This window comes from Gymnoscopelus braueri (genome assembly GCF_963280865.1).
Source record: "Gymnoscopelus braueri genome assembly, chromosome: 23".
NCBI lineage: Eukaryota > Metazoa > Chordata > Actinopteri > Myctophiformes > Myctophidae > Gymnoscopelus > Gymnoscopelus braueri.
This window is the reverse complement of record NC_137625.1, coordinates 27,876,492-27,885,488: the sequence shown is the minus strand read 5'-3', so window position 1 is coordinate 27,885,488 and position 8,997 is coordinate 27,876,492. Positions and strand designations below refer to the sequence as shown.

The following is an 8,997-nucleotide window of genomic DNA, read 5'->3' as shown; positions in this document are numbered from 1 at the left end:
ACGATAACAAAATATTCTACGTTTTGGGTTTGAGAGTCTAAATCTCATCAAACGGTGGTTCCGTGGCTCAAATGCCGAATAAATAATGGACCTTGATGTGATAAGGGTTGAAAACCACTAAAATATATATAAATATATAAATCACATGATTAAGCAATTCACCTTGATCCTGGATGAAGATGGCAAGAGAAAAAGATCTTAGTGACAATGAAAGAGGGTTTGTTATTGGGGCACGGAAGGCACGGGTTTCAGTCACAGATTGCTCGGCTGGCCAGTGTTATAATAGGAACAGTGACTAAAGTGACATCTGCATTTTGATCCATAGGAAAGACATCAGTAAATTGGGGTCGGAAATTGGGTGTGAAAGCGCACATTTGATGACCGCAATGCTGATGCATTAATGTGATGTGATAAGGATAAACAGAGGAGCAACTCGTCATGATGATCAGACTGTGTCAACAAGAACAGTCCACCCGATCGTCAACTATACATAGAGACCAGTGGTGTAAAGTAACTAAATACATTTACTCAAGTACTGTACTTAACTCATTGAGTGCCCGAATTATTTCTGGCTATTTCTGGCCAGTGCGATTTTTCAAAGTAAAAAAAAAGTGGGCAATCAATTTTTTATTTTTTTTACTATTCTTTTCAAAAACACGTGAAACACGTGATTGGCACGTTGCACCATAGCGGTGAAACATGTGAATGGCACTCAATGAGTTAAGTACAATTTTGAGGTATTTTCTTACTTTACTGGAGTATTTCAAATTTTCAGTACTTTTACTTCTACTCCACTACATCTCAGAGGCAAATATTATACTTTTACTCCACTACAATTATTTTAAAACTTTAGTTACTAGTTACATTTTGATTATTATTACAAAACATACATTAACCACTTCAGCCCTATAGACATTTCGGCCATTTGAAAATAGCCGATCTACAAGCTTCAAAAACGGTTTTAGACATTAGAAAATTCTGCATAATGAGTACTTTCTACTTTTGGTACTTTAAGTACATTTTGATACCAATGCTTTTGTACTTTTACTCAATTTTTGGATTCCGGACTTTTACTTGTAACAGAGTATTTCTATATGGCAATATTGATACTTTAGTACTTTATCCACCACTGATAGAGACATGTTTTAGTAGAGTTGCAGTGCATAAAACCCCTCGTAGAGAAGGACAAATGCACATTTGAGAGTCGATGTAGAAAGGAGTGAGATGGTCAGAGTCATTCTTTACCATTATTCTCAAATATGGGCAAGTTATCAAAGTCTTTTGCACACCTGATCAAGGTTTAACATCAGGTGCTTTGGTGGAGCAGTCGCAAAAAAAAAACAGATCTATTCAGGCATCTATTCAATAGCTGCCTGAGGAAAGGTCTTCGACCGATACGTTGCTCCTAAATATAAGTTTTTATTTCTTTATTGGGCAAGCGGAACTGTTCTTACACCTTACTGAGACACTTCATGTTGGTTTTCCTTTAATTTGTCACCCATCTGTATATACAAAATATACAGAAGTATCATCATCATCATAACCTTACATATTTACTCCAGAAGAGCAAATGGATCATATATATAATATATAATTATAATATGATGAAATATTTAGTTGAAAACTCTTAGATCAAAATATTAACAGGCTTTAAAAAATATATAAAAAAATGTTTGACCAAATACAGTTGTAATAAAAATGCATGAAATACAAACGCTAGATTTTCTCTAGTGACGTTTGTGTTCCCGACGTCTGAAGCTCCGTCCCTGAATGTACGACTCCAGATTTTCCAGTTCTGACAAAGCTTTGCTCTGGACACCAGTGTCATTTAGCTACACACACACACACACACACACACACACACACACACACACACACACACACACACACACACACACACACACACACACACACACACACACACACACACACACACACGCAGAGAGAGTTACAGGTGTCATGATGTGACATAGACATGTCCATAGACAAGTGATTCATGATATTTATATGTATTCCGTTGCTTCTTGCACTTTAAATGTGCAAGTATCAGTTTGCCACTGTTGCTAAAGATACTGTGTATGCATGCCTTTTTGTTTTATAAGTCATAACTATTATTTTGACTATCTACGTATAGTATTTTGGTATGAAAACTGTATCATACAAACCAAACCGCATGTAAATCGGTTGAGAACTCGGCAAGTTATGGTGCTTTTAATGCCTCAATAAGCTCGGTTTATACTTCGACGCGCAACGGTATAGTGCGTCGATCATTGCCCATTTACAAGCCCACACATGCGACGCGTTGTTGATACCGTTGTGCGTCGGAGCATAACACATACAGGCATGTGTAGCTTACCAGCCAGGATATATATGGTTGAGCAGAAGCAGTCAGTGCAGTAACAGTCAGTGGTGTAAAGTAACTAAGTACATTTACTCAAGTACTGTACTTAAGTACAATTTTGAGGTACTTTTACTTTACTGGCCAGTAAATTAAAAGTACACAAAAAACAACAACACAAAACTCAAAAATAGCAGATCTACAAGCTCACAGCATTATTTTCTCCATTAAAAAAATCTAATTGTAAGAATGCTTTGTGTATTGTGTGGTAGGGGTGAGAGATGTGTCTGAAAGACAGAGTGGCCACAGCCTTTATTTAATTATCCTCTTCCTCTGTTGAGTGACAATAGATAAATAAATAGATAAATAAAATAAATCTGTTTTTAAGCTGCGCACTTGCAATATCCAATCATTGAACTGCTAAATGCAGTGTTGGAAAGTAAGTACATTTACTTAGGTACTGTACTTAAGTACAAGTTTGAGGTATTTGTATTTTACTTGAGTATTTCCAATATCCAATACTTTTACTTCTACTCCATGCAAATATTGTACTTTGACTCCACTACAATTATTTGAAAACTTACTAGTTACTTAGATTTTTTTTTGATTATTATTACAAAACATATATTAGCCACTTCAGCCCTATATACATTTGGGCCATTTGAAAATAGCCGATCTACAAGCTCACAATGCGTTGCGATGCATTGCAAGTTTAGCAAAAAGCCACAGCAAAATCAGTCATTTTGGTGTACAATAGTCACCATGATCACTTGCTGACACTGACACATGATCCTGTTAAATCCCGGTGGGACTGAATTGTTGTGTGTGCGAGTGTGCATACTGTACGTGCGTGAGTGTGTACCTGTTGTGTAGCTATGTCCAGTGTGTGTATTTGCAGTAGACTCAGTTTCCTGGCAGAGAGGTCAGACAGGTTCTGGTCGAAGGACTGGTTGACAGATGCTAACTGCAGCTCATCACACACCTTCTTGTTCTGATAGACAGACAGACAGAACATTATGTTTGAGTGAAGTTACATTCATACGTTGTTATAGTAACCCTTTCAATGACAAACCATTAAGTACACTAATTGTAAAATTAAATAAAAGTCATGTATAGAAACCTGTTACCAACTTGCAGAGTAGCATACCAAAACAGTAATGGTGTTTCAAAGGTAGGGCAAGAGATAAGGGGATTGAAGTGTGGAGGAAGTTATTCATTTTGGCCTTTGATGTCAAGCAATCAAAACCAGCTATTTGCAATTCTATGGAACAATTTCTACTGTTAATGATTGCCCATAGGGACTTACAGGACATTTTTACATTTCATTTGACATAGACAATGAACCGATAAATATGTTAAATATGAAAATGCATATTGATTATATTATACTGTATATACAGTAATTATCATTTTATTTGTTTATATGGAGATTGGGTGAGTTTACCAGGGTGGTAAATTCCTGACATCACAGCCTTGAGTATGGGAAATGTTGCGGCAGTACATACAGTACAACATATGCACAGTTTGTTCACATTATTTGTTGTTGCTCTGTCTTCTAAAGGCAGTGCAATAGGCATCAAAAATAGCAGATGGAGACGCAAAAATAGCAGATGTAAAAGCCCACAGCGCGTTGCATTGCGACGCGTTGTGAGCTTTTAGATCGGCCAAAGAGATTTGGAGTAGATGAAAAAAGCATTCCAAGTCCAGAGCCAACTCAAGTCCAGTTTACTATGTCTAGAGGGTTTAACTTCCCCCCAGAAGCACAGATCGTAGTTAAAAATGTTCGCTTTAAAACATATATATATATATTCAAAGATTTGCACAAATCTTCCACGATTTTTCAAACAATAGCAGATCTACAAGCTCGCGCTATGAGCTTGTATATCTGCTATTTTTGAATAGCCAAAGACATCTTAAAATGACACGGATGCGTTCCCGGTCTTAATGGGTTAAGTGGTTAAACCAGTGTTAAATGAAAGGGTCAGCCTTACATGGCGGACGCAGTGTTTGATGCGTTTGAGGAAGTTGGTGAGAGGGTCCCGCTTGGCATCAGAACCAAGCATGTGTTTGAAGAGAGACCGATAGAAGTCAAGAATCCTGGTAACTACACAACCATGGAGCTAGAGGGAGAGACAGACAGACAGACAGACAGATAAGTAATTTCAGTAGCGAAAAGTAGCTAGTTCATTTTAGACACTTCAGCTCAGGATTAACCATTTACCATTTTCTTAACCATTTACCATTTATTGCAATGCTATTGCATTCAGTTTGGCGGTGTGACTCTGCTCATGTGATATTACAGATTACCTGCGCAAACATGACAACAGATCTGAAATCACAAACCCCCCGAGCAGAACATGAAATACAGTTATTACATGAACATAACATTGAACCTTCAATGCATAATTAAACTACCACATATCATAGCACAATCCATAGAACTGCAGTACAATCCACAGAATCATCCTATTAAAGGAAAACATGACATATTTTCTATCAATTGCACACCCCATGAAGCATTGAATTCATGGATTTGTTTAGTTTTTTATCGCATTCCTAAGCCAATAATTTGATTACCGGCGGAAAGATGCTAATGTATCCGGAAATACAGCCGGTCATCAAATAATTGGCTTAGGAATGCGACGAAAACAAAAAAATCCATGAATTCAAGGCTTCGTGGGGTGTGTAATCGATAGAAAATAAGTAATTTTTAGGGTGAACTACTCCTTTAACAATAAGAACTAAATGCCACAGGGAGGAGGCTGGGGACGTGGAGGAATTCCGACACTGACAACTGTACAACCGGCTATGACAGCTAAGCATGTAGAATGAACAGAGAACAGAAGGCTGCTTAACACATTGAGTGCCAGGGGTTTTTTAAAACAGGGTACAGTCAGTGCCTGGATTTTTAACAATTTTTGAACCTTTTTCAAGTAGTCACAAAATATTTTCAGTGATCACCGTCCTCACGGTGATCCCCTCATTACACACATAGAGGTCTCGTACAATCGGGGGGAAAAAATTCAAAACATTCGGTAATCCGTTCCATAGTTGCAGCCAGTTGAAAATAGTCAAAAATAGTCAAAAATACATAGTAAAAAAAAAAGTACACAGGAGCCGAGATACAGGCTTTTGAAGTCATAAGTTAACCAGGAAGTGGATTAAAGTCTAAATCTTCGAAAAATGATATCTCCTGGTCCTTTTTTTTTTTTTTTTTAAACGGTTATAACCGTTTTTGGCACACCTTGTTTGGATTATGAAAAACGGTCCGGACCGTTTTTGGCACTCAATGTGTTAAATGAACCGCCTGAGTTGCACTGTGGGAATGAGGGAGTGAGTGAGTTGGCTTGTAGCGAATGAGAATGGCGTGAGGTTGAACGTACTGACTTGTGGGAGTACGTATGAATTAGCTTGTAAACTAATGAATGGGGGGGTCCTGCCTTCCGTGATTACATGAACTATCGCTACGCTGAATACAGTAGATGGCAGCAGAACATATAAAGAAAGAAAATGTGTCAGTCAGTGAGTAAAGGGTCAATTAATAGTCAGTTAGTCAAATAGTCAGACACTAAACAGTCTGTAACCATGAAAACAAAGCGTCTGTAAACCGTAAACTCTTACTTGAATGTCTCCTCTGATTTCATCAAACAAGTATTGGGCCAGCAGGATCCTACTGTTATGAGAGGTGTTCTTCTGAAACACACACACACACACACACACACACACACACACACACACACACACACACACACACACACACACACACACACACACACACACAATAACTAATTGTTCATATGATGTGTTATAATACAGCTTGAAAAACCTGTCTGCAAACCACAGCTAGTGTGTAGCTAGATACAATAGTGATGGGTCGTTCATGATCGATTCGTTCAAAAGAACTAGTTCATTGCCGTGAACGTGAACAAACTCGTTCACTTCCTGAAACTGTTACGTTCACGCTATCGTTCATGCCCCCGTCCCGTGCCCCCGTACTCATGCAGGACGGGAGGGCGGGCTATACGCGCGACGTAATAATATTGCTACTGCGATAGTGTTTTTCACTAGAAAATAGCGCTACTGAACGGTGATCGTGAACGAATCATTTGAACGGATCATTGCCGTGAACACTACTAGTATACAACAGTCAACGACCATGCATGCGCACGCGTGTGTGTAGTGCGTGCATGATTGTGTGTGTGTGTGTGTGTGTGTGTGTGTGTGTGTGTGTGTGTGTGTGTGCGTGTGTGCGTGCGTGCGTGCGTGCGTGCATGCGTGCGTGCATACTCACTCTCTCCAAACTGATGTTGTGGACCAGGATGTTGAGCTGGTGTAGATCAACACAGACAGTTCTGTTCTCCCTTGGCGGACATTTACATTGACACTCTGATGCTCTGCTCTGCTGCCCCCCGCAGCACAGGAGGACAAACACCAACCCATAACATAGCCTGGACATACTCACTGAATGAATGGATGAATGAATGAATGAATGAATGAATGAATGAATGAATGAATGAATGAATGAATGACTTGCTATAACTAACTGACTGACTGACTGACTGACTGACTTGTTAACTAACTGACTAACTGGTTAACTGGCTGACTTGACTAACCTTGTTCCTCTGTCTTGATTTCAGTCCTCTCTCTACGTCTGTGTGTTCCTCTTATCTCTCTCCACTATTTATACCTGACGGAGACACTCAGGTAACGCCTCTTTCCTCCCTCCCTCCTTCCCTCCTTCCCTCCCTCCCCTCCATCCATCTCTCTCTTATTCCCTCTCTCCCTCCCTTCCTGTCATATCCATACAACCTCAACTATCACCAGCAACTACTTCACATGGAAACATCTAACTAACTAACTAACTAACTAACTAACTAACTAAATAAGTAACCAACTAACTAATTTAACTAAATAACTACATGATATGAGTGTGTGTGCATCTTAACCAGGTCATGATAGTCTTCAGAGGGTCATGGTGGTTTACGGTGTCCTAGTTTACTGATTTGAGTGAAAGCTTGGAAAGTCCCCCTCACAGTCCCATTCAGCAGCTTATTGTATTATATCCGGTTGTCTAACTATACAGTGTAATCATTAATCATTAACAGAGAATACGTTCAACTGCCAAGAGAGTGGGAGTTGTCCTGCACAGTCAGCTGTCCTTCAAGGCGCACACCAGTGGCGATCAGTCTGATCTTAAAGTAGTCCAGTGTTTCTCAAACGTGTTCAATCAATCAATCAATCAATCAATCAAACTTTGCTTAATTCTCGGAAAACACACTGAGACCCACTTTTTCCAGTGGTGCCGAGATTACAGTTTGGAGAAGATTTTTTTCTTTTTCAAATAAATTAAAATTACAAAAATAAACAGACAGTTTAAATGAAATGACATCAGCATCTGTACATCAATTAAAACGTGTGCAATTATTTTATTTTTTTGATTATGTCTGAAAATATCAACCCTCTTTACTGGTCTGCTGGCATGCTCACTGAAGCTCCTCCAAATGATCCAGAATGCCACTGCAAGCCTAAACGTTTTTTCACACAGAACCAAGAGATAATGTGATCCAAAGATTTACTGCTCCATTCACTTCCTGGTTAACTTATTACTTAAAAATCCTGTATCTCGGCTCCTGTGTTTGTTGTTTGTTGTTTTTTTTAAATGTTTTTTTGCCGAAAAATGCTATTTTTAACGGCGTATAACAAGCGAACGGGAGGCCGCGTTGACTTTTTTTTTTTTTTGCGGAAGCACAGTGAAACCCATTTGTGGAAACTTTTTGCTGGCAGTCTGGGCCTTATTTAGTTGTATATACTCTGGCAGTTAAAGAGTTAATAAAGAGCTGGAGAGACATGGAGACTCCTGTTTTGAAAATTGGAAATACTCCAGTAAAGTAAAAGTACCTCAAAATTGTACTTAAGTACAGTACTCGAGTAAATGTACTTAGTTACTTTACACCACTGTAGAAGCCCCATATTAATCTCATACTTAAGAATTGTCAATCTGCCCAGGCTGGCAGAGGGAGAGTAGCGCCCAGGATTACAGCTTAGGCAATTGGCACTGGGTGAAAAAATGGGTTACAAAAATCGTGGGAGAAAAGAATTGTCAATCTGGTAGATGATATATTACAGTAGGTTAAGTCAACACTCTATGTAGCATACCCACAACGTTTATTTTAATACGCACTGTTAGTATTATTGTTATTGTTGGTGGTTAAGCTGTTAAGTGCTCTGTCAATGAGCGCGAACAATGACTGAGTGCAATGATTTCATCATCATGAAGCGTATACATAACTTCTGAACTATTCATGAGACAGGCATTGGAATTGCCGCTTCAGAGCGTTTCACTTCCTTGTACCAAGTTTCCATGATGATGTAAGTGCTGTAGGCTATACATTATCATAGGATTTTGCATTCCTTTATGAAAACATAAACAAAAATCTATTTAGTTTAGATTACATTTTGTACTATATACAGTACGATTGGGCAATATATCAATATTACTGTATATCGATGTTGTGATATGAGGCTAGATATCGTCTGGGATTTTGGATATCGTAATATAATTATGTGAAACTGTATGTGTTGTCTTTTCTTGTTTTTAAACCCTTAACATATGGGGTGCCAAAACCGTATATAAACGGTTTTGCAAAAGGTGCAAATAG

General features: G+C 38.6%; 1 long non-coding RNA gene across 2 annotated transcripts; it reads right to left on the bottom strand.

Moving 5' to 3' along the window:
* Positions 1-806: 806 nt before the first annotated feature.
* Positions 807-6,961, bottom strand: LOC308079384. Of its 2 annotated transcripts, none has more exons than XR_013932605.1 (5): positions 6,630-6,961; positions 5,960-6,031; positions 4,330-4,458; positions 3,201-3,329; positions 807-1,832 (listed from the first exon to the last, which is right to left on the bottom strand). It is a non-coding gene; the product is annotated as an uncharacterized lncRNA (long non-coding RNA). The 2 variants fall into 2 exon arrangements; XR_013932606.1 differs by having other exon boundaries at positions 5,960-6,028.
* Positions 6,962-8,997: the final 2,036 nt, after the last annotated feature.